Raw genomic sequence first — 7,232 nt, forward strand, 5'->3', positions numbered from 1 at the left:
AAGTGGTAGTAATAACAATGATATAGAAAGTGAATGATAGGAAGGCTAGAAATAGAGCTAGGTACTTTATATTAGGCGGTAATCTATTATATTACTCACTTGCCAGTCATGCCACGTACATAGTCCCTTAATGAGGTCTAAAGGGTCATTTAATAGAATATATATAGAAATTGCCGTGAGCCATGTCGTCACGATACTCTTAAATCTCCTTGCTTCTAAACAGTAAAAGAGAATAACCTCAAGACGGTAAAAGATATATAACACTAGGTATTCGCTAGTCGTTCTCGACTTAACAACTAATCCGGCCCTAACTAGTATTTTCTAGGTAAAGCGTATACTACTTTTATTATAATAGTTTAAATAACTTAAAATAGAGGTTATTACTTTTTATTATAAGTAAGATAGAATATGGAATACCTAACTCTTTTTATCTTAAATAATAAATAATTAACTGAAAATACTAGGTTATTATTAATTTTATAAAATGTAACTTTAAGATATTATTTTACTAGTTTAAGATTTCTTATAATTAAAAGTTAAGTTTAGTTCTTTCAAATTAAAAACGTTTAATAAAATACAAACCTAATTATAAAGGGGCAGGTGGTGTGCTGCGCTCTTACCAATTAACTTAAAAGATCAGTCACTTCTAGCACTACGTGCCAGACGTGCACCACACGTACGCTTAAGTAAGCTCCTCGGCCAGGGGCTTCGTGCCTGCCTGCCGGCACCTTTACATTAATACCTAATCGCTTAGGTCTTTGATATTATAGTTAATTATATAATAAAGTTTTATAAACTATTTTTTTATTAATTATATTTTTTTGAAAATTAAAAAGAAGCTAGGCCTAGGCTATAAAAAGATTAGGACTATATAATTAATTAATAACTACTATATAAATTTAAAAGTTAATAACTAATTTAAAAATTAATAATATATTCATTATATAATAATTCTAATTAGTAATATATAGTGGTTTTTTTCTAGCTTTATAGACGTAAAAATTAACTTTAACAAAATTAATTTTAAAGAAAATTATATAATATAATACATAATTTAATTATATAATATATATAATATACTCTATATATATACTTGATTTAACATAATAATTTTAATTTAAAATATAATATAATATAATATAATATAAATAAATAAATTATATAGTAGTAACGTACATAATAAGCAAGTAGGCTAGACAAACGAATAGGCCACCTAACTACGACTATATAACATAAAAGTATAAATATTAATAACCGCCTTATATATTTAATCTAAACTATTTAAAGTCCTCTTCCTTAGACATTTCTTTATTAAATTAATATATTTATATATTATAATTAATATTTTTATAGATACTATATCGTCGTTAATCTATTTTAATCCTCGGTCGGTAACTATTATTTTAATATATTTCCTCTTTTATCTAGGCTATAACTTCTCTTTATAATTAAAGGTCCTCTTTTTTAGTTATAATAAAACTTCCTTCTTATTAAAGACGGTTTTTTTAACTCTCTAATATTACCTAAATAGGTTATTCTCCTCTCAAAAGATTTAATTTTTAAATCTTAATAAAGCGATTTTATATATAAACCTATAAGCCCCCTTAAATAGATATTTTATAGTTTTAATAATTAAAATTAAGGAACTATTTTAATAATGAGTAATTTTATTTTTAATAAGTTATAACTATAAAGACGTCTTGGTTAGGTTATTTAATATTGGGAATTAATATACGGGCGTCGCAAATTAATACACGGGCGTCGCTCTTATACGGGCGTCGCTGTTCGACCTTTTAATTAGTCCAAAAAAAATTTGTTAGTATAGTCAAATTCTACTAGATACCTACAAAGTATCCTAAGCCTTTGTTCCTTTGCTCCCTTTACGCTCAGGTTATATTATCAAGCCTCGAAATCTGACTTATAGTATTTGCCTATAATAGCTTCTGTAATTAGAGTCAGAGACGTTCCCCAAGGCTAATCTTAAAATAATACCCCTACTAAGAGACTTCCCCCTCTACAAGAACAACTATTAATTAATTACGGCCTCCTACTATTATCCGGCCAACTACTATTATCTCCCTCTTTAAAAAGTAGCCGCCCTAGCGTTAACTAATTTTATGGAGTTAGTGATCCTAAAGGGTAGTACAACCTTATTACCGAGCTCTTAGCCGGTATACTATAAGATACGCGACCTCTTGCAAACGATTACCCTAGTATGGAGCCTATATTATACCTTACTCGCCATTTCTTTAAGGGAATAACGAAAACCTAGCGGACTACCCTCCTATAACTTTATCTAGAATATAACCCCTCTCCCCCTAACGAACAGTCCTAACAACCTTCCTATCCTATAATAGAGTAGTTTAATAGTGCTCTTTAGTTTATTAAACAGGTTATTAGGACTAATTAATAGCTAACAACGGTACTACTCCGATAATAAGAATATATCCGTTAATAATAAGAAATATAGGGTCCCTAAGTCAACCTACCACCCTATTCACCCCTACGGCTATCCTCCATTTAAAGCGTAGCGTCTTTCCGAACTATAGCCTCCTACTACACTCCAAATAACCAATCCTCCTTTCCTCCTATAACCTAAATTCTAAACCTATCGATTCCTAGCGATCTAGAATAAACCTATAATGCCCTCTTCGACCGAGTTAATAACTTTACAAAAGCTAATGGATTTGGTATTATAAAGCGGAATAAGTATAAAGTTCGAGGCCGAATTATTCGATATACCTTCTAATATAATCAGTTTAGCGAGCCTAGGCCTATAGAAGGCGTTAGTATTTAATAGCGTAAGTCTTATAAATGCGGTTATAAATAGTAAGTTATTGCCAAGGCTTAAGAGGAGGATAAGTGGCTATTACGTTATTATCTAGACCCCTAGCATAATTAATATAATTATAGCCCTAGCTTTAAAGCCTCTACGTACCCTTTATATCATAGGCTTACCGAGGTAGTTTAGGATACTATTAAAACTATAAACTAACGAGTTGGGATTCGGGCTCGCGATGTGCGTGCTGTTGTTTAAGAGTAGTTCCTAAAGTCCTTATTTACCTAGCGAGATATCTATAACGCTAGGGCTCGTATGAGCCGAGAGAAACTAGCTGGATATTCGCCAACTGTAGCGTTAATCAAGCTATTTAATAAGCGAGATATCCTATACGTAGTGAAATAGGTAGACGACGAGCTAAACCGCCTTATTGGCCTTATTTAGACCTTTCCTTACTGTCTCTAAATATAGAAGTGATTCCCTAAGGTGATTAGCTTTAATAATACTTATAATATTAATCGCTTTAAGCTCCCTCTCTTCTAAGCTACTAGGTAGACCTACCTCGGATCTATTTATAACGCCGCGTTCGGCCTTATTAATAACGAGAGACTAGAGGGTTTCTAGTTTCTCTTAGTAAGTATCCGCTAACTTATAGACTAATACTTAGTCCATTACCCTACTATTATTATTATAGACTATAATAAGTAGATAAAGGCTATACTAAATAAGTAGTTCCCAGACGTTTAGTAATAACTCTATATCCACTATATTAACTTTAACATTATACTTAGGGCTAAATAGAAGTGGGTTAAGGACCGTAGCTATAGTAGTAATAGTAGTAGGTCTGATAATAAGGGATATTAGCTATTAATATAAGCAATAGCTATACTAAGTAATAAGGATAAGGCTTATATTAATATACCTATTGATGAGCCCCCCCCTTATACATATCGTAGGGTCCTTATAATGTAGAAGCTTATTATTTTTACTAAAACTGAGTATACTTTCAAAAAAGCCTAGACTAAGCTCTGTAAAGAGTTTAACGATCAACGCCTAATCCTCCAGTACCTCTACGTAATATACCTACCTTTAAGAGCATAGTGGGCCCGTTACTCTATCCGAAAATACTAGAACTTTAGTATTCGCGTTACCTTTAGTACTGAGTTAAGTAATAATAATATTAAGGGTTATTTTTTAAATGGTTTTAGTTACTTATATCGGCTTATCGACGTTATACAGAACATGATTAGCAATTAAGAGCTACGTTTTTGCTAAGCCTATGTAGAGGACGAGGTGCTTATAGGCCGGGAGTATATAGGTACTTGCTTTAAGTACCTAGGCGAACTTCGAATAATACTTTCCTTAAAGTGTCTTGCTTTAATTAGGACGTAAGGCCGGCTTATAAAGAAAGTAATACCGTCTAGTAAGAGGCTATTCCTAGCCCCCCTCGGATATTATAGTCTAGATTATACTATTTCGATTAAGCTAAGTATCCTATACTACTATAAAATCTACTCTAAAATATTAGATTTACTTACTTTTAGTAAATAAGAGGTATACCCTTAGTAACGTCTTCGAAAGACGTCTTCCTTAAATCTATACCACCGGATCCTTAACCTTAAGATTGCTGTATCCCTCCGCAATAGGCTAAAGAATATAGTGTAGCCTATTCTATTATAACTAGCCTTACCTAAAGAAGGCCGGTTAGTTAATTAAGCCCGTACTACCTATAATAGCTAAGGCGTAAGTAGTAAGAAGCGAGGCTGCCTATCTAGGAGTAAGAACAAGTCGATACTAGCTAGGCTTATAGAAGAGATAAGTTAGCTAAGTTAAAGCCAGATATTAATCTCATCCTAGCGATAAATAAAGAGCTAGTCTAGCGTTCTTAGTAGGGGGAGGATAATAGGGAATTATATAAGTGGACGGCTAATGTAGCTTAGTATTTAGAGGAAACGGAGCTAGTAGGAAGTGGTCTATAGTAACGATGAATCTTTATAACTACGTCGGAAGAGGTAGTTAGGTAATAGGCTATTTTAGGGGTTATATAGTACTAACGTCGCCATGATTTGCTCTCTATATATCTTGAGTATATAGCAAGAGGAAGCCTTGCCCATTTAAGATTTATAAAAGCTTATATTACTATAATTCAGCTTTTATAAATCTTAAACTAGAGCTTAGGTTAGAGAGGATAGTAGGAATAGCCATGTTAGTATAGTCACCCTCACCGCCTTTATAGGGAGGTACTGTTTTTTTAGACTAATTAAAAGGTCGAATAGCGACGCCCGTATAAGAGCGACGCCCGTATATCAATTTGCGACGCCCGTATATCAATTCCCTTAATATTTAAAAAGTCTATATTAGGGGTATTATTAAAAAGGATCTTAAAAACGTCGGAATATATAACTTTATATTAAACTTTAAAAATATACTTTCTATATTTAAAAATATAAGCCCTACTCTTTTAAATCCTCCTTAAATATTTTTTTCTATAATTATTTATATAAAAGCCCTATAAAATACTAAAAAAAAGTCCTCTTTAATAATATATATATTACCTTAACGTATCTTATCCTCGATTTCTTAACCGTATACCGTTTTAAAAAGCCTAAAATATTTAATATTTAAAGGCTAAAATAAATAAAACGAATAAGCTGGTATATATAGGGTAATAATATTATTTTCCTTATAAAAAAGCTTAAAATCCATAAAATAATAACTTTCGTATTTATTAATAATAAAGAAGCGATATTAACCCTTTTTATATAGTCTTATATATTATTTAAAGTACCGAGCCTAATTTAGGCCTTTTCTATTTATTATTTATCTACTTTTAAACGTTATAATAACTTAATTATATAGGAAACTAAATTCTATATACTAGGTAAAGAAGTAATACTAGCCCGTAACGATAATTATTACGATTTCTCATAGATATTAAGGAGATTTTACCGTAATTTCTCCGCCATTATAATAAAAGACCTTATAGTGAATCCCGCAAGAATTCATTAGGAATTCTCGGTAAAAGGCTATTAAATATTACGGAGATTTCCCTAGGATTTCCCTATAATTTTTCCGTAAATTCTTAAGGTATTTTTTAAAGATTTCACTGTAAAGGTATAGTAAAATCTTAAAAAGGATATTTTAATATTATTACTATTTTACCGTATATAAAGCATAATAATAATATAGAGTAGAATGCGATAACCTAACGAACTAATAGTTTAAATAACTATAATTTATTTATAATTATTAAGCTATATTATTTTTATATTTAAACGCTTTTCGGTATTAATTATAACTATACTAATTAAAATCTAGTTTATTATAAAGCTAGTTTTATTAAAATTATAAATATTTAAATTTACGATATTATACTTTATAATTATATTCGCTATAAGCGAGAATTATATATTTATTATAATTAGATCTTTATATTAGGTCTTTTTATAATCATATTTACGAAAATAATATATTTATAATTATAATTATCGCTTTATAAAGTTCGAAGCTTATCGCTTCCTAATATAGTGTTATGCTTTATATATAGTAAAATAGTAATAATATTAAGATGTCCTCTCTAGGATTTCATTATGCCTTTACGGTGAAATCTTTAAGAAATATTTTAAGAATTTATAGAGAAATTATAGGAAAATCCTAGGGAAATTTCCGTAATATCTAGTGGCCTTTTACTGAGAATTCTTAATGAATTCTTACGGGATTTATTATAAAGTCTTTTACTATAGTGGCGGAGAAATCATAGTGAAATCTCCCTAACATCTACGAGAAATCGCAATATATAGGACGTATTATAATTAATAAATAATTAATTTATTATTTTTTTAATACTATAAAGATAGAGAGGAAAAGATCTAATATTTAGGTCGAGAATATACTTAATTAGCTTTTTCTTTTCTAATAACATTAAATTCTATAAATTAGATATATTATTACGTCGTAATAACGTTCCCTTTAATCTACGGCTTAAAATAACGTAATTAATATTATAAATCTTTACTACGGCCCAAATATTAAGGTTTTGGTCTTTTTAAATAGCTTAAACTGCTAAGTTTAATTGAGTATTTTTGATATATATTATTATCGTTTTTAATAGAGAAATGCGTATTATGATGATATAGGTAGTATTATAGCGGTTAGGTGGCCCACTCGCTTATCTAGCCTACTCGCTTATTATGTACGTTATATGTTATTAAGATCGATAATAAAGATCGACTATTAAGGTCAGCTATAAAGGTTAAAGGCGGATAAAAATATTCTAAATTCTAATATTAATACAAAGGCTTCTAGAGAAAGAGCCAATGTAGTTAATATTTTATTACTCTTTAAGCTTATAAAGATTCTTTCTATTTTTATTACATTTTATCCTATATATAAATAAAAAATACTTCATTACTTATAAGTAAGACTACTAAATAAATACTACTAAATAAATACT

This window comes from Colletotrichum godetiae (genome assembly GCF_030913485.1).
Source record: "Colletotrichum godetiae strain CBS 193.32 chromosome Unknown BDP55scaffold_26, whole genome shotgun sequence".
In the NCBI taxonomy this organism is placed as follows: Eukaryota; Fungi; Ascomycota; class Sordariomycetes; order Glomerellales; family Glomerellaceae; genus Colletotrichum; species Colletotrichum godetiae.